At 41.0% G+C, this 19,969-nt stretch overlaps 1 protein-coding gene and 1 pseudogene across 3 annotated transcripts in view; one reads left to right on the top strand and one right to left on the bottom strand.

Annotated features, from left to right (window-relative positions):
• OSBPL10 (oxysterol binding protein like 10) overlaps nucleotides 1–19,969 on the bottom strand; it is a 297,175-nt gene that overhangs the window by 267,995 nt on the left and 9,211 nt on the right. The gene's annotated exons all lie outside the window — the stretch shown is intronic.
• LOC121478780 lies at nucleotides 8,093–8,498 on the top strand (annotated as a pseudogene).

Here is a 19,969-nt window from a genome sequence, read left to right as displayed (position 1 = left end):
ATAATTGGAAGCCTGGATCTCACACTCCCCTTCACCCATTTTACCCATCCCCCAAGCCCCTTTGCCTGGCAACCGTCAGGTTCCTTTCTCTATATTTATAAAACTAATCCTATTTTTTGTTTGTTTATTCATTTGCTTTTTGAATTCCACATATGAGTGAAAGCATACGGTATTTATCTTTTCAGTCTGACTTATTTCACTCAGTGTAATACCCTAAGTTCATCCATGTTGTCACAAATGAATTATAACTCTAATATTGAAAAAATCAGAAACACTGTTCCTCACAAATCAGTCCTTAAAAATATCTTCCCTGGGCAGCCCTGGTGGCTCAGCAGTTTAGCGCTGCCTTGGGTCCAGGGCGTGATCCTGGAGACCCTGGATCGAGTCCCACGTCAGGCCCCCCGCATGAAGCCTGCTTCTCCCTCTGCCTGTGTCTCTGCCCCTCTCTCTCTCTCTCTCTCTCTCTCTCTGTCTCTCATGAATAAATAAATAAAATAAATAAATAAAGATATCTTCCCTGATGAATCTAGTTTGTATCTTTTTAGGCCTCACTGATCCCAATGTACTAACAATTGTCAGATACGTGAGTACATTATGATCTTTAATAATACCAACTGGTATATACAGACACTGGGGCTTTGCAAAAGTACATATACAGGAGGACAGGACTCAAAAGAAATGTACAAAAAGGAAAACACAGTTGTGTTAAGAATGGTGGGATTAGAGGCCATTTTTTTCTCCAACGAACCCTTTATTGTTATAGCAACTTAAAAACTATTGGAAAATAATACAAAAGCATCTTTCCCACCACAGATGCTAAATCTCAATTGCGATCTTTATGTTTCAAGTACTGGATTCTTTTCTTCATCACCCACAGAAGCTAAGGGTGTTTTAATCTTGTTTTCCAAAAATCCACTAAACCAGGGGTCAGCAAATGATGGCCCAGGGGCCAAAGATCCAGCCCACCACTTGTTTTTGTAAATAAAGTTTTACTGGAATACAGTCATGTCAATTTGTTCACATACTGTCTATGGCAGTTTCCTTGCTACAACAGCAGAGTTTAAATTATTTACTATCTGGCCCTTTACAGAAAATGTTTGCTGATTCTCTACTAAACCAAAGTTAGTATGTACTACAGCACATGAAAAAGCTCATCAATGCACCATGGAAAGTGTTCCCCAAAGGTTAAATACCATCTCTAAAGGGTCGGGGTCCTTAAAAAAAAAAAAACAAACACACTTTCAGTAACTATGGTCCAAAAGAGAGCAGTTCTGAGGGAGCAGAGGAGTGTGCAAGGGAAATCAACAAATTACATTTGCCAACAAGCCAAGGTCCAGGCTAGAACTGCTCCCAAGCAACTGAAGAACTCAGGAATGACAGGTAATCCTACCCACTGTGCACCTACCTGTTTAAATCCACAAGTCCACAATTACCTAGCTGCAAAGAACTCCCCCAAATACACTTCAGAGAGTATAAATTTTTGAATATAACGTCCCAGGGTATCTTTGTAATGTTTAAGTGAAAGCAACAATATCTACAAAGGTCCTTGTGAGAAATACGCAGCAAATCAATTTAGATATTCTACAATCTAACTCTGAGTTAATCCAGATCACTAGACAATTTTGCACCTGGACTACACTGTATTCCCAGGCAGTCCCTTTACCCCACTGCTCCCACATTTTCTATGTTGGCCTTCAACATACCGCTGTTATAGAGGGTAAACATTTTATAACGGTCGGTAATTTTCTTAAAGCACATGTGTTAGAAAGTTTGCTTAAATCTGCAACCTAATTTTCTACCCTTATTTTTCCCCTCACCAATCTTTTCTACCTATTTTTAGCTTATTTCATACGGCTATATTTTTACATTGTGGTGGTTACCTCAAGTCACTTTTGCCAATAAGGTAAATTTTAAAGCAAGAATTAAAGTTAAATGAAAATGGGGCACCTAGGTGGTTCAGTTGGTTGGGCATCTGCCTTTGGCTCAGGTCATGATCCCAGGGTCCTGGGATGGAGCCCCACATTGGGCTCCCTGCCGGGGGCGGGGGCAGGTGGAAGGACGGGGGTGGGAAGGTCTGCGTCTCCCTCTCCCTCTGCCCCTGCCCTCTGCTCATGCTCTCTCACTCACACTATCTTGAATCTTCTTTAAAAATTAAATTAATATGCACAAAACATTTGGAGGGGAAAAAAAGACTACTATATAGAGCAGTTTGGGCTCAGAGCAAAATCAATCAGAATTACAGAGTTCCCATATATCCCCTGCACTATCCTCCACCATCACAGCCTCCTTATTATATTTTAAGTTAGAAAAATTGCATCTGCCTACCAAAGTAAAGCTCAGAGAGCCAGTCTTCTGGCCTCTCAGAGGTCATTTTTTCCCCAAAAGCCTTCCCAGGCTCCCTGGCTAGTACAAATCCCCAAATTCAGGCTCTCCCATGCCTTATTTAGTGGCTTATGACACAGTCTCGCCAGGGAAGGCACCCATGGGGTACATGTTTCTTCAAAGGTGCTCAGTATGTGATGGCAGAGCCAAACAATGGATATGCATGGCCTCAGAATTTGGTTTTTATGGACCTGCTCAGAAATATTCTTCTTGGGGTGAGTTCCACAAGAAGAATATAAAACAGCTCTGGCAAATGAAGAAACAAAGCTCTGGCTTCTTGATTAAACAGGAGGGAGGTGCCCCAAGGCATTTATTAACTATGAGGTGGTTTACACCAATTTTCAGGCAGCTTTCTCATACAAGGAGGCTGTGTTCTAACTCTATGTGGGTGAGTTTTTTGGACCTTGGAATGTATTTTTCTTTCAAAAGGAAGAATAATGATTAAAGAGGATGGTTCGTGTGAAAAGAAAGAGAACAGGTAATTCTCCCCAGGTGGTGAGCAGCACAGAGAGTGGGAGCACAGAGCGGAAGCGGGGCTGGTGGCCTTGAGGGAGACGTGGGGCACAGGAAGCTGGGAATGTTCCAGGATGCTCATTTGGTTGCTGAGCTGGTGAAAGGGCAGACAGAAGAGCCCACTCCTACTTGGAAATGGATAGTTCTGCTAGGGAGGGCCTGCAGTATGCAAACGAGCTTGTCTAGTTGAAAGGTTTGATGGTGGCCATTCTAGCCTTGCTTCCTCATTTAGGTCAGTTGGATCTGAGTAAGGAATTTAGTCAGCCAACATATTTAAACTGGTTTTCCCCTATTGTGTCTCATTTCCATAGTCTGTTTATAATCCTAATTGATGCAAATGCTCTTGTTATCTTGAATGTGAACTGAGTGCAGCATTCTGATTTAATTTTACATCATGTTGTCAAGCATGGGGAGGATAGTGGAGGATCTGAATGACAGAGTAGGGCTGATCCCAGCCTTATTTTATGTGGTACCTTTAACATCCTGCGATACAGGGAGAAAGTAATATATATATAAAAACTTTATTTTTTTAAGATTTTATTTATTCATTAGAGACACAGAGAAAGGCAGAGACACAGGCAGAGAGAGAAGCAGGCTCCCTGCAGGGAGCCCGATGCAGGACTCGATCCCAGGACCCTGGGATCACAACCAGAACCAAAGGCAGATGCTCAACCACTGAGCCACCCAGATGCCCAGAAACTACCTTTAATTAGAAGGTTAATAAAACCCAAAACAAGTTCAGGTAGGGACCTCTGAGGCTCCCTATTTGCAGGATCCTTGGATCTTGAGCTGTTTAGTGTTTATTGTTCATGGAAGCTTTTTTGTCTGTAATTTCTTAAACATTCACCACAGTGCTAAGATGGTCCTCTCTGCTGCGGGAAGTTTGAAAGAACAGTTTTACAGTAAAACACAGCAGACCTCAGGAGGGAGAGTTATATTTTCTTAACTGCATTTGAGAGGACTTGAATTTGAATAGCACTGTGGCCACATGTCACAGCTCAGTAATAATCCTAACATTTTTCCCTATATCCTTTTTCTGAAAGCATTTTCCAAAATAAATAACAACTGCTTAACAGTAAAAGGGAAGGAGAAGCTACATTTCCTCTCCCTTCATACATTTTCCTTCATAGGGGGTTATTTGAGGGGCCTCAAGATGAACTTGCCCAACCCTCATTTTACAGTGAGGAAACAGCCACAAAGAGTTAATTCAAAGTTGATGGTGGTTAGAACAAGAAACAGGATCTCTGCTCCTTAGATAGTTTTGGAAAAACTCCAGAAAAGTAATGGCTAAATTCCGTCTTGATACCCTGCGGTTCTGTTATATAGCGAAGAAAATCCACACTGGCTTCTCATTATCTGGCTGATGTCCGGAGATTCACTTGATGTTCTGGTTTATTTATTAGTTGTTTTGAGTGAGGGAGAAAACCTTCAAAATGCACAGAGAGCTTTTCTTGAACCCTGTGTTCCTGGGGTATTAAAAGATTGTGTTTTAGGATATCTTATCTCCAAGTCTGATGCTAATATCCTCTAACACGTGGCAAAGAAACTCAGTTTCGTAGTTGCTTCCAGTAACCCAACTTGTTACTATTTTCCAGGTTGTGAATAAAGAACCAGCCCTTAGGGCAGTTTCTAATCTGCCAGTAGATAGCACATTGTCTATGATGCCGCTAAAACAGAAGATGCACTTGTAAAGTCAGGAAGGCAGCTAGCTCAATTTGATTACCCTGCATTAAAAATGTGAGACTTTTTTCTGTGGGCTGAGGTCCTAGCAGTTCTTTAGGACAGAATGTGCTTGGATGGCTTGGGAGAAGTTCTAGCCTGAACTTTGTCTTGTTGACAAACGCAGCCTGTTTGTTTCCCTTGTATACTCCTCCACTACTAAGGCTCTGCTATTTGGGGCTATAATTACTGAAGGTGTCTTTTAGGATCCTAGCCTCCAAGCGATTGTATTTGATGTTTGGGGGACACTTCCTACGGTGTGATGAGTGAATATTACACAGAGACCATCCCATTTTTGTCAAGAGAGCATCATCTGTGACAAGCCAAAAACTATGTTCAACACTTGAAATCTAAGTCAGTGAGACTTCCTGAGTTTTTAAAGTAACAGGTTTTGTTACGAAAATGTAATCTAAGATGAAGATATTTTGAAATTATTACCTTGGAAACAGTTTTTGACTCATTTATCCATAATAGTCTATTTTCTTAAAGAAAGAGAATACAGTACTAATAATGTTTGGGGAGGCTGGGCAATTATTAATGTCTTCTGTTTTCTCTTTAATCTTTCCTGAGTTTTCCAAGTTTTCTCTAAAGAACATGAAATAATACCTCTATGACTAGAAAAAAAATAAGTTATTAAAACAGAGGATAACTTTAAAAAGGCAATGATTTTTATATTTAGAAAAAGAAAAGTAAGTCATCAAATTATATACTGAAAATAGTATACCTACCTGTTTGTTAATTATGCCTCCATAAAGTTAATTTTATTTTATTTTTTTAAGAGCACCTGGCTGGCTCAGTTGGTAGAGCACACAATTCTTAATCTCAGAGTTGTGAATTCAAGCCCTACACTGGGCATGGAATCTACTTTAAAAAAAAAAAAAGTTCTTTAAAAATTCTCAGAGTTCTTAAATTTTATTTTAAACAGTATATATTATTATGTATAAGTTATAATCTTTAGGCAAAGTTAATTTGTGTAAACCAGCAGATGTTGCTGTTAAATTCCTACATGCTTCTTTTCAAGATAATTAATTAAAACGAAGTTCTAGAATACTGGTGCCACCAATTTTAGATTTGGGTCCTGTAGCCTACTATTACTAAAGGTGGCAGGTATAATTCTATAGAATAGACAGTTTGCTAAACAAATAGTTAACAAAGTTATTGTTTAATGATACAGAGTTTCAGATAATGATGATGGTTTCTCAAAAATGTGGATGTACTTATGCCACTGAACTGCACACTTAAAAAGGGTTAAAATCATCAATTTCATATATTTTACCATGATCAAAGTAACTTTAGCTTCTACCTAAACACTTCTGGGGAGAGACTTCATACTTCCTGAATCAGAACCAGTACAGGAGAAATACCTGACCCCTCAGGGTGACTTTACCAGCAAGAAGTCTAAATTAGGGCTTCAATTTCTTCCATTACAGTAATTGTAATGCAAAGTCCCTGAGATGAAACTTCTCCACTGAGTGATTTTCACGAAGCCCAGAGGCATAGAAAGGCATGTCTGGAGAAGCGAATCCAAATCAGCCAGGTGCCAGGCCCCTGTGCAATGGGAAAAGTCACTCCAAAGTCACTGCTGCTTTGACTTCATTCATTCAAACAATTATTTATTGAGTACCCACTCTGTGCCAGGCACTGTGCTAGAACTTAAGTCTACAACCTGCTCCCCTGGATGCTACCGTACAATAACCTGCTCTCAAACTACCTCATTATTGGGCAATTTGAAATAACATTACAGGACATGGTGGGACTTGTGTTTCTCAAAGGAGTGTTTTCTTGTTTCTTATTTCTTAATTTGTACTTTGAAATGATTCAAACTTGCAGAAGAATTGCAAGAATATTACAAAGAACTCCAGGAATATCCCTCCACCCAGATTCCACCATTACTAGTATTTCCACACATCTGATTTATCCTGTGCGCACTTTCTCTTTCCCTCACCTTCCTCCCCTTTAGCTCCTCCCATCCATCCACACCCATCCAGCTCCCTCTTCCTCTCTCCTTACACACTTTTTCCAGAACCATTTGTTAGTGAATTGTAGACATCCCGTTTTATCCCTAAATATCTCATTGTGCATTTTCCAAGCACAAGGACATTCTCTTATGTAACCACAGTACAATTATCAATCTCTGGTAGTTTCACACGGATTCGATAATACTACCTTTGATAAAGTCCATACTCAAATGTTGCCAATTATCCAAATGGTGCCTGGGTTTTATTTTAAGATTTATTTACTGATTTTTCGGGGGAGGGGGAGCACAAGCGGGAGGGCCAGAGGGAGGAGAAAGAATCTCAAGCAGACTCTATGCTGAGCATGGAGCCCAATACAGGGCTGGATATGGGGCTCGATCTCACAACCTAAGATCACAACCTGAGATCACAACCTAAGCCAAAAGTAAAAGTTGGATGCTTAAACAACTGCACCCGGGTGCTCTATGGGTTTTTAAATACCAATTGTAAGGTCCCTCCTCAACCACCCAATGGACTGACAGCACCTCTGGAGACCCAGCTTATTCCCTTGCTTTTCACAGGACACTTCCTATAGGACTCCAGGCAGAAGGAAATCCTCATTATTTTAAACTCCTTCCCCTATGATTTAATGAAGCTCTCTGACAGCTATAGCTGCCTCACATTCAACCTGACTTCTCCATGATATGATTTAGCCCTATTTCCTTTTGTTCCAGTCACTGAAAATCTCTAGATAAAAATATTGTCTTGTAAAATTCTATGGCACCACCTTCCATACCCTCTCAATTAGAACCTGCTCAAATCTGTGGGACTCTTCTGCTCAGCACCCCTCTTGACATCTTCAACATAAAGCAGTATTTCTCAACCATTTTATCATTATCAGTCCCTGAAGGAGCATTTTTAGACAGTTTTTCACTAGCACCACCCAAATAAAATATAAGATGTTTTCTATATCTTAGATAGCACCCTCAATAAAATTAATATAAGATACATTTATATACTGTATCTATCTCTGTCCTTTATACATAAAAAGAGTAAGACATTTTTACCATCACCACTCCAGGAATCAAGTTTTACTGCCCCATTGAGAATGCATGGTGTAAAATGGCTCACAACCTGGGCTGGAGGTAAATAGGACAAAGAGTTGGGGCACCTGGGTGGCTGTCAGTTAAGCATCTGCCTTTGGTTCAGGTAATGATCTCAGGGTCCTAGGATCAAGCTCTGCATTGGCCTCCCAATCAGCACAAAGTATGCTTGTCCCTCTCCCTCTGTTCCTCCCCCAGCTAGAGTGCTCACTGTCTCACTCTCTCTCTCTCTCAAGTAAATAAATAAAATCTTTTTAAAAAATCAATTACAGGGCAGCCCAGGTGGCTCAGTGGTTTAGTGCCTGCCTTCGGCCCGTGGCGTGATCCTGGAGATCCGGGATCGAGTCCCACATCAGGCTCCCTGCACAGAGCCTGTTTCTCCCTCTGCCTGTGTCTCTGTCTCTGCCTCTCTCTCTCTCTTGCATGAATGGATGAATAAAAAAAAAAAAATCTTAAAAAATCAATTACAGTGGTGGTGGTGTGGCGGCGGCCTGAGCCGGGGGTGTTGCGCCAAGATGCTTCAAAACCTTATTAAAAATGTTTGGGTCCCCATGAAGCCCTACTATACCCAAGCTTACCAGAAGATTTGATTAGGAATGGGGTTGATGAGTGTCATCATTTATAAAATCAGGAGTGCTGATAAAAGAAGTAAAGCTTTGAAAGCCTCGAGTCCTGCCCCTGCTCGTGGTCATCATTAACCAGCTCAGAGAACACATGAGATGGAACGTCAGTCTGGCTGTAAATCTCAGCAGGCTCTGTTAGCCGGGAACACGGAGCCACCATGTACACATGTACACATGTTGTGTCCACTGTGGCGTGAATAAACGTTAACTGTGAGGTGCGATATAGATAGATACATAGATAGATAGAAGAGAAGGAAGAGAAGGAAGGAAAGAAGGAAAGAAAGAAAGAAAGAAAGATTAAAAAAATCAAGTACATTGGAAAAAAAATTGGAACACCTGGCTGGGTCAGTGGAGCATGCAACTCGTGATCTTGGGGTTATGGGTTCAAGCCCCACATTGGGTGCAGAGATTACTTAAAAATAAAATATTTAAGAACATTCAGGTGGTTCAATCAGTTAAGCAACCAACTCTTGATTTCGGCTTAGGTCAGGATCTCAGGGTCATGAGATCTGGCCTGCATTGATTGGGCTCTGTGCTCAGCAGGGAGCCTACCTAACACTTTCTTCCTCTCCTTCTGCCCCTCCCCCCACTCATGCTTTCTCTCAAATAAATCTTTTACAAAATAAGTAAATAAAAAAATTAAACCTTTAAAAAGAAAAAAATAAAGGCGATCAATGAAAGAAAAAAGCTGGTTCTTAATAAGATCAAGAAATTGATAAACCTCTAGTAAAATTAACAAAGAGAAAAGATATATATCGTCAGGGCTCCTGGGTGGCTCAGTGGTTGAGCATCCGTCTGCCTTGGGCTCAGGGCCTGATCCCAGGCCTGGGATAGAGTCCCGCATCAGGCTCCCCAAAGGGAGCCTGCTTCTCCCTCTGCCTGTGTCTCTACCTCTCTCTTTGTGTCTCTCATGAATAAATAAAATCTTTAAAAATATATATATTACCAATATCAGAAAAAGCAAAGATGAAGATCACTAGAGGTCTCAAATGTATTAAAAAGGTAATAAGGGAATGAATACTTTAAGCAACTCTACTATAAATTTGACAATTCTAGGAAATGGGCCAATTCCTCAAAAAACATGAATTACCAAAACATGCCTAAGATGCAACAGATAAGAGAAATAGCCTTATAACTATTTTAAAAATTGACTTTGTAGTTAAAAACCTTTCCAAAAAGAAATCTCCAGGCCAGATGGTTTCCCTGGTGATTTCTACCAAATATTTAAAGAAGAAATAACACCAACTCTACACAATTTTTTCCATAAAATATAACAGGAAGGACACTGCCCAACTCATTTTAAGGCCAGCACTAACCTGATACCAAAACCAGACAAAGACGATGTAAGAAAACGACAAACAGATATCTCTCATAGAGACAGATGCAAAAATTCTTAACAAAATATTAACTGGCTGAACCTAGCAACATAAAGAAAGAAGAACATGCCATAACCAAGGAAGGCTTATCCCAGGATAGCAAGGCTGTTTCAAAATTCAAAAATCGGGCAGTACAATCCACCACAGTCATAGATGAAAGCAGGGATCAGTAAAGGGCCACACAGTAAACACATTAATCTTTGCTGGCCACAAAGTCTCTGTCTCAACCACTCAACTTTGTCACTGTCCAGTGAAAGCAGACATAGACAATGCGTAAGCAAATGGGCATGGGGGTGGCTCAGTAACACCTTATTTACAAAAGCAACAGCAGGGCCTTTTATAATAAAAACACTCAACAGACTAGAAATAGAAGGAAGCCACTGCCACATAATAAAGGTCATTTACAGTCAGTCCACAGCTAATATCATATTCCACAGTAAAAGGTTGAAATCTTTTCTTTTCAGATCAGGAACAAGGCAAGGATGCTCACTCTTGCTTTTTATTCAGCAGAGTATTAGAAGACGCAGCCAGGAGTGCCTGGGTGGCTTAGTGGGTTAAGTAGCTCAGGTCATGATCTTAGGGTCCTGGGATCCAGCCCCACATCAGACTCTTGCTCAGCAGAAAGTCTGCTGCTCCTGCTTCCTCATTTACTCTCTCTCTCTCTCTCAAATAAATAAAGTTTTAAAAGAATAAAAAGTAAAAAGAAGAAGTCCTAGCCAGAGCAATCACACTAGGAAAAGACATTAATTGAAAGAGAGAAGTACAATTATCTGTTTGAAAATAACATGATCATATGTATAGAAACCCCTAAACGTTCCACATACAAAAAGTTGTTAGAACTAGTCAACGAATTTAGCAAAGCTGCAGGATACAGAATCAACACTCAAAAATCAGTTTTGTTTGTATACACTAGAAATGAACAATCGCAAAAGGAAATTAAAAAAACAATTCCAAAAAAGAGGCAGTATTCTCTTGGACATCAGCTTAGCAACATATTTATGGATATGTCTCCTCAGGTAAGAAAAACAAAAGCAAAAATAAACTTTTGGGACTGCCCTAAAGTAAAAAGCTTTTGCACAGCAAAGGGCACCATCAACAAGGTAAACAAAGCAACCAATGAATGGAAGATATTTACAAATGATGTATCTGATAAGAGGTTAGTATCCAAAATATATAAAGAAACTTATGTAACTCAACACCAAAAAACCACCAAATAATATGATTTAAAAATGGGCAGAAGACCTGAATAGACCTTTTTCCAAAGAAGACATCCAGATGGCCAAGAGACACATAAAAAGATGCTCCACATCACTCAACATCAGGAAAATGCACATCAAAACCACAAGATTTCACCTCAAACCAGTCATAATGTCTACTATCAAAAAGACAAGAAATAGGGATCCCTGTGTGGCTCAGAGGTTTGGTGTCTGCCTTCAGCCCAGGACGTGGTCCTGGAAGCCTGGGATCAAATCCCATATCGGGCTCCCGATGTGGAGTCTGCTTCTCCCTCTGCCTGTGTCTCTGCCTCTCTCTCTCTCTCTCTCTCTCTCTCTCTCTGTCTCTCTCGTGAATGAATGAATAAAATCTTTAAAAAAAAAAAAAAAAGACAAAAAACAAGTGTTGGAGAAGATATAGAAAAAAGGGAACCCTTGTGTACTGTTGGTGGCAATTTTTATACCAGTACAATCACTGTGGAAAACAGTATGGAGGTTTCCTTAAAAATTAAAAATAGAGACACTCTATGATCCACTAGTTCCCCTATTGAGTAGTTACAAAAAAACACAAAAGCATTAATCTGGAAAGATATATGCACCCCTATCCTTATTGCAACATTATTTGATATAGATGAATGGATAAAGAAGATGTGTGTATACACACACACACACACACACACACTCAGCCATAAAAAAGGAGATCTTCCCATTTGCAACAACACAGATGGTTCTAGAGGGTATTATGCTAAATGAAATAAGTCAGACAAAGACAAATACCATATGATTTCATTTTATATGTTGATTCTAAGGAAATAAAGCAAATGAATAAACAAAGAACAGAGAAACTCATATATAGAGATAACAAACTGTGGTTGTCAGAGAGGAGGTAGACACGAGGATGAGTGAAATAGATGATGGAGATTAGGAGGTACAAACCTCCAATAAATAAGTCATGGAGATGAAAAGTACAATACAAGGAATATACTCAATAGTGTAATAATGTTGTGTGGTGACCAACAGTAACTATATTTACTGTGGTGAGCACTGTATAATATATAGAATTGTTGAATCACTTTGTGCACCTGAAACTAATATAACATTGTGTATCGGCTATACTTAATAAATTTTTTTAAAAAGAAAATTTTATTGATAATAGCATCAAAAAGAATAAAATACTTCGAAATAAATCTAACCAAAGAAACAAAAGACTTATACACTAAAATCTACAACAATTTCTGATAGAAATTGAAGACAAAAAGAAACGGGAAGCTATCCCAAGTGTCCTTGGATCACAAGACAATATTGTTAAGATGTCCCTACTTTCCAAAGTGATCTATAGATTCAAGCTCTATCAAATTCCCAGTGGCATTTTTTTGCAGAAATAGAAAAATGCGTCCCAAATTCATATGGAATCCCAAGGGACCCAGAATAGCCAAACAATTTTGAAAAAGAAGAGCAAAGTTGAAGGACTCACACTTCTTGAATTCAAAACATATTCAAGGGGTGCCTGGGTGGCTCTGTCAGTTAAGCATCCGCCTTCAGCTCAGGTCATGATCTCAGGGTCCTGGGATTAAGACCTGCATCGGCTTCCCTAGTCAGCAGGGAGTCTGCTTCTCCCTCTCCTTCTGTCACTACCCCCCATTTGTTCTCTCCCTCTCTCTCTCAAATAAAATCTTTTAAAAAAAATGTTTTTCAAAACAGTATGGTGCTGGCAATAAAGACAAACAAATAGACCAATGGAAAAGGATAGAGAGCCCATGTGTTATAGGGTCGTATATATGGTCAAATGATTTTGGACAAGAATGCCAAAAAACACCTAATAGGAAAAGGATAAATGGTGTTGGGAAAACTGGATGTCCACATGCAAAAAAAAAAAAAAAAGGAAGTCTGGGCCCACCATATACAAAAATGGACTCAAAATGGATTAAATATCTAAAAGTAAGACCTAAAAGGATAACACAGCTAGAAGAAAATACAGGAGAAAACTTCCTGACCTTGGATTTGGCAGTAATTTCTTGAATATCACACCAGAAGCCCAGGCAACAAAATCAAAAATAGATGAACAGGATTACATCAAATTTTTAAAGTTTTGTGTATCAAAGGACACAGTCAACAGAATGGAAAGGAAACTTGCAAAATGGGAGAAAATATGTTTTTAATAAGTGATAAAAACTCATTTCACTACACATATCATGAAGAGTGAAGCTGTGCTTCTATGGCATACATAACATGCTCTGTGAGAGGATATAAGACAAATCAAATTAACCTTGTACATCCAAAGCCAGGGCAAGAAAACTCTTTCCAGATCTGGGTAGGAATTCAGGGAGCTCACGATGCTCCATTTTTATTTCTTAAAATTCCCATAGTGCTTACTATGTGCCACACACGGGCCCCTGTACTTTACAAATACTGACTCATTTAAGTTAACCCTCACAGCTACCCTACAAGGTAGGTATTCTCTTTAGCCCAATTTTTCAAACGAAGAAACTAAAGCAGAGAGAGGTTAAAGAGAGTGTCCAAGTAAGTGGCGGCTCCTTTCATCTCTGCTCACTGATGAGGGCAAGGCTCCTTTGCTGTCATCCGCATACTGTCCTAGCAGGCAGCAACTGTGGATGGCATGTTAGCCCAACCAGGAATGGAAGTGAGAATAAAACCCCATTACTTGGCAAACTGGATGGCCTTCCCAACCCTCTGAAAGCCTGAGTTTTCCTTGTTTTGTTCTCTGCTTTCTCTTATTGCAATTCAAAGAGGCTAGAATGAAAAGGTTATTGGGGTCAGGTTAATAAGTTCTTGCCATCCCTGTGACTAATATAACAAGAAAAGGACATCTGGTCCTTTCTGAGCAGCCCATCCGTAGTGCCTCCCAGGAGGCCCTCCTACCTGGTCAGTGTGAAAGCTTACACTGCTGGGGCTCCATGGAGAGTACCCACCTGATCTATGAGAGCAAAAAGAAGTGGCATATGGGGCTTTGATTTTTTTTAAATGAGGGAGCAAAATGCCTCATAAATGGTGATAGCACTGACAACGCAGACCTTCTCCATCAGGAGACTGACTCCATAAACCTTAGACTCCAAGAGGCACCTGAATTATGGTTCAACTACAAACGTCTGCTTGCTTGACCCTGCAGAAATACTTGAACTGACTTCCAGTCCCAAAGTCTTCAGCTGTAGGACCACCAAGGGTACACTGAGGCTGCTCTTAGAGAAACTGGCCCATCACCCCACAAAAATTCCCAAGACACACTGTCCTCTTTATTCAACAAATGCTTTACAGGCACTTTTAAAACAAGTGTCACCACAATTCTAGATAACAGAATTACATAATAGAGTTGTAGATTTAAAAATGCATATAAATTATAATTCATTCTAATTTTCCTAGGTAGGAGTAACCAGGACCAAGCAATATGTTTCCCACTCTGTTGGGTTTACAGATGACAGAACTGGCTAACATTCATATAGGATAAGACAACTAAACAGGAAAGGGATCAAAACACAAATCTCCCATGCCTTTGGTTTCATGGTCTTTTGGTAAGCTGCAAATATGCCAGCTTTACCTAGTTTTATAGACACAGGCTCACAGACACTAATAAATTCAATCAACATCATCCTTAATAGTCTAAGAATCATTTTTACCAGGGATCCCTGGGTGGCTCAGCGGTTTGGCTCCTGCCTTTGGCCCAGGGCGCAATCCTGGAGTCCTGGGATCAAGTCCCACATCGGGCTCCCAGCATGGAGCCTGCTTTTCCCTCTGCCTGTGTCTCTGCCTCTCTCTCTCTCTCTCTCTCATAAATAAATAAATAAATAAATCTTAAAAAAAAAAATCATTTTTACCAACCTGGAGCATCTTCCAGACTGGTCTGGAATAAGCCTTACAGAATGGATGCCTCAGTGGCCAGTTTAGATGACTAGCATTAACACAGACTGGATTTGTTAGCTCTATTAATTTTTAGATATATGCTACATTCAGCCAGGAAGTATATACTTCATGTCCCATAGCCTTTTTTTTAAATAGACCAAATGAATTTTTATTAACTTTTTATTATAATTCTGATAAGTTACAAGAAGAGTGCAAAGAATTATTTATCACTAAAGAACTATTAATATTTTATCACAGTTGTTTTATCATTTTTATACATACAGACACATACACACACACATATATACATGTTTCTTGAGAGTAGGTTGTCAATATAATGCCCCTTACCCCTAAAAATTTCAGCGTACAAATCCTAAAATCAAGTAATTTCCATGGATATGGTACTATTACCCACAGTCCTCTTACAAATTATCTAATTATCAAAACACTATCATTTGTAGGAAAAGAAAATATCAGATCATGAGTTATATTTAATTGTTCCAAAATATGTTTTGTACATCGTGAAAGGAATTTATAGTCCCAAACTGAAAAACAAGGCAAAAATAAAGACGGAAACAAACAAAACAAAAAATACTAAAAATACCAGTAAGTGCTCCAATGCTGGAAAGGAAAAGGAAGCAAGCCTTTAGATAAACAGAAATTCAGACAATTCCATGACATTCATAACTACAACTTGGCCTCTTCCAAGGAGGTCACACTTTGCTTTTGTTCAAAAACAGCATCCAGGCTTAACCTTGACTTGAGGGACACAAGCTGGGTCCTCTTTCTTTAATATAAAGATTTTCTGGGGCACCTGGGTGGCTCAATGGTTGAGCAGCTGCCTTTGGCTTAGGGTGTGATCCCCAGATCCTGAGATTGAGCCTGCTTCTCCCTCTCCTGTGGCTCTGCCTCTCTCTGTGTGTCTCTCATAAATATATAAATAAAATCTTTAAACATAATAATAATATGAAGATTTTCTGAAGGATCTTTAGGTGTACCCCATAATAATGGCTTATCTTCTTACTCAGTCTGAGGAAACACTGTGGAGTTTGGGCTGTTATTTCACACTATTTTCCTGAGTTTCAGCACATTCTAAAGGAATCATGAAAACTGACATTTGACAGAAAAATTTCAGTTACAGGAAACTGAATTAACTGACTCCAAGAGTGTTAAAACACACTTTGGTCCAAGGTAGCAAGAGCAAAGTTCTCATAAAAAAAGAAAAAGGTATACACCAGCCAGGCTCATAAAAATTACGTGAAGAATTTTTGCTAGTCCAAAGAGCAACATAAATGTGAACTTCTAGATAATAAACATGCAGCAGCACTCTCTCAACAATGCTTACGAGCACAAACTGGCTTTTGCCCTGTTCAACTTCTTAGGGACCAATCCACTAAATGAGTCAGCTGGAATTCGCACACAGAAAAATTCTATGCTATGTGGTTAGCCAAGGGGGTCGGGAGGCCCATTTTTAAGGTATTAGTAATAGGGTGGAACTCAGATACACAAGAATCTGAAAAGCAAAGTGTGTTCAAAACATGTGACCCCTTTCGGCCGAAGTCCATACTCTGAGTTTAAGAAACTGGGAAGCCTCTGTGTAAATCAAGATGCATCTGCCAGTTCTCATGCAAAGTCAAAGGGCCAAGGAGTCCCCTCGGCCAGCCCTAAAAGCCCAGGTGAAGAAAGGACAGTACAAGCAAGGAAAGTCATTACTAAGGAGGATTGTGAAGGCTGTAAACACACAGCAGCCCTGAAACAGTGCTGCTTTCTGACCAGGGAAAAAGACCACCACCACCAGACACCAACGACTCACGCAGAGAGACCCAGCCCATGGGACGGAAACAAAACCGCTAATTAAAACATGAGGCCCCTTCTTTGGGAAGGCCACTGCAGGAGAGAGAGAGAGAGTAGGGGATAAAACAGAATTATTATCTTGCAATGAAATGAGCTGGTACAGGTCTACCCTGAGGCAAAGCCCTCCATGATCTCATCTATGAAATGAGAGGGTTGACGATCTCCAGGTTCTTTCCAGAGTGGTGGAAAGAAAACATACTTTGGAGTCAGACACACTGTGCTTCCACTAGTTACCAACGGTGCAATTTATATCATATGCCTCACTTTCTTCATCTGGAAAAGAGAGAATCTACTACCTTAGTTAGGTTTAGATCTGGCTATGAATAGTGGCTTTAAAAAATATATATTTTATTTACTTATTCATGAGACACACAGAGAGAGGCAGAGACATAGGCAGAGAGAGAAGCAGGCTCCACGAAGGGAGCCTGATGTGGGACTCGATCCCGGGACTCCAGGACCACGCCCTGGGCCGAAGGCGGGCACTAAACCGCTGAGCCATCCAGGGATCCCGAATAGTGGCTTTTAAAAATGCTTATTCTCCCTTTTGCAGAAAATTCCAGAGGTTGGCAGCCCAAGATCTGTGAGGTGGCTCTGATCAATGAAATCCTTAGAGGCCAAGTCTCTTCTGTCTTGATGGCCTTCATCTCAGTCCCCTCAAGCCTCAAGCTGGGGGCTGGGATCCCAACCACCACATCTGTATCCCAGTTGCGGCCCTATGTCTGTATTCCAAGAGCAAAGAAGGAAGGGTACAAAGATGATTCCAGAAGACTACTTTGTGAGGGACTTTATTCTATGTCTAGAATATCATCACATGGCCATCCCTAGCTGTGAGGGAGATGAAGGGTGAAAATACAGTTTTATCTAGGACTATGTATCTAGCTAGAACTTGGGGTCCTGTGACTATAGAAGAAGGATAGAATGAACAGATCTGCAATACCCCATCTCATTTTAAATGGGATAATGTAAAATCTAACATTTCCTGGACCCACAAATGTATTACTTCTCTTTCTAGTGACACTGACAGTTTATGATCTGTGGTCTCAGCCCTGTAAGAGGTCCTTCATGCAGTAGTCTTTTACAGCCTACTGTAAAAGAGGCCACACCCCACATACAACCTGTACTGCAGCCACACCAAATCTACCTCCTCCTTTCATGCTTCCAAATCTTTGTACTAACAAAGCCTTCTCCAGGGAAGCCTTCCCCGGCTCCTGTCTGCATGGTGAACCTCTCTCTTCAACACTCTAGGTCTCACTCACCTGCCACTCTCGCTCTCCCGTCCATCCCCAGGCAGAGCCGGTGCTCTCACTGGGGGGTGCTTCCCTTAGGGATCATTCACCACCCTGTGTGGTTACAGCAGCTTGCATCTAATGAGTGCCAGTCACTGTCCTAAGCCCTTCACACAACACTTCTCAGTCGATCCGAAAACTCTGACACTCTATCACCCTCATTTTACACATAAAGAAATGGAGGTACAGAAAGGTTATTCCAGCTTGTCCAAAGTCAAGCAGGTAGTAAACAGCCAAGGCAGGATTCAAGCCCAGGCTTTTGGACCACAGAATCTGTACTCAGCCACCACTCTAAGCTGCCTCCACTACTTGATTAAGGGCTCTAGGTGTCATTTTAGAGCAGGGATGGTCAAACTCCACCCCATAAGCTAAGTCCAGCCCACCACCTGTTTTTGTAAATAAAGTTTTGTTGGAAGAGAGATGACGCACCCACTTGTTTACAACGGGAGCGTTGCATAGTTGCCATGGAGACTGGCTAGGCCACAAAGCTGAAAATCTTAATTACCTGGCCCTCTACAGGAAAAGTTGGCCCACCCCTGTTTGAGGCTGTCGGCTACTCAAGATCTCGCCTGGGCTTGTTCTCCCCGCATCCACAGCATCTCGCCTGGCATCTGGCATACACACAAAAGGTGCCCAACAAATATGTGTGGCATGAACATTCCACCAGGCCTAATTACAGCAAAGAGGAGCGTATCTGGGGGCTGATACTGCCTGCCTACTCAGGACCTGGAAAGTTTCCCAATTCTGTCCAGATTTTACTTAACAACCAAAATGCCCGGGAAAACTGTGGTGGTGGTTTTGCATCATGTTGCTCGCAGCCCATCATGCATCAGATGGAGTGACCACTACAAACCAGTCGAGGGTCACTTGTACCCATCACCAAACCCGTTCAACTCCCTCCCCTGAACACGTAGCTCAGGTAAAACCCCAGGTCTACCCACATGTGGGAGAACATGAATTCTACTGCTTCTGGGGGGGTGAGGGGGGTTCCATCCCACACTCCTCCTCCACTCAGAGGTCACTGCTCACATAACCAGCTTTGCAAATAAACACTTAACACATCCTAGAAAAGAGTCATTAGAAACTGATGTTGGTTGCCTTTCAACTGGTTATATTTTCGTCAAAATATTTATAGAAAGGGACCTAACCACACGAAAACATAAATAGCCCTCTGAAAACTACAGCAAAACATGAAAAAGTTATTCAGGGCTCAAATGCCTCCTTTGACCTTGAAAGAATAGGCTTGCCACAGGACTGTGTATAATGTTTCCTAATTTTATCATAATTATTGATGTCATTGCACAAGGCACACAAATAAAGCACTTTCTTTCTGGGCTGTGACCATATTCGATCCAGTCTGGGTTATCAAAAATCACATTCTGGAAGGTTTTCTTTTTAATTCTGTCTTGGCCTGGCCCCAAATCGCATCAGGCAGGAGCCAGGCAGAGCTGCAAAAAGCCTCCCACACTTCCGGCACAATCATTTCAAACCTCTTTTCGGGACACAAAGGCCACATCTCTTCTTTTTCCCAGGGTTTTCAAACAACTGTCCACTGGAGCAGACTCTGAGGAACCACAGGCTAATAAGCAGCAAATGGAAACAGTCATCCACTCTGCGAATCAAATAACTTGTCACCTAGGTCCCTGTGCAGAGGAGGAAGGGCTTAGAAACACCTGCCTATCTGCTAAGGTTGGGGCTAAAATGATCATCAACTTGCCCCCTCAGTTCCATGAAGTTACTCACTGGTCTAAAATGTTAAACTCCCAGGAGACAAACTTCACCAGAGGACCTACTGTGCACCACCCACTGTGCTAGGCCTGCCACCCCAGGACCTACTGTGCACCACCCACTGTGCTAGGCCTGCCACCCCAGGACCTACTGTGCACCACCCACTGTGCTAGGCCTGCCACCCCAGGACCTACTGTGCACCACCCACTGTGCTAGGCCTGCCACCTGTAGCAGCCTCACAGCAACACTGCATGGTTACTATCATTTTACATATGAGCAAACCAGGGCCCAAAGAGTTAAGTGACTTGCCCAAGGTCAAGTTCCAAAAAAAAGAGGTTGAGCTAGCAATGAGCTCTAACCA

The sequence above is a fragment of the Vulpes lagopus genome, chromosome 19 (genome assembly GCF_018345385.1).
Source record: "Vulpes lagopus strain Blue_001 chromosome 19, ASM1834538v1, whole genome shotgun sequence".
Lineage (NCBI taxonomy): Eukaryota > Metazoa > Chordata > Mammalia > Carnivora > Canidae > Vulpes > Vulpes lagopus.
Note: the sequence above shows the minus strand (reverse complement) of the source record. Positions and strands in the feature narration are given on the sequence as shown.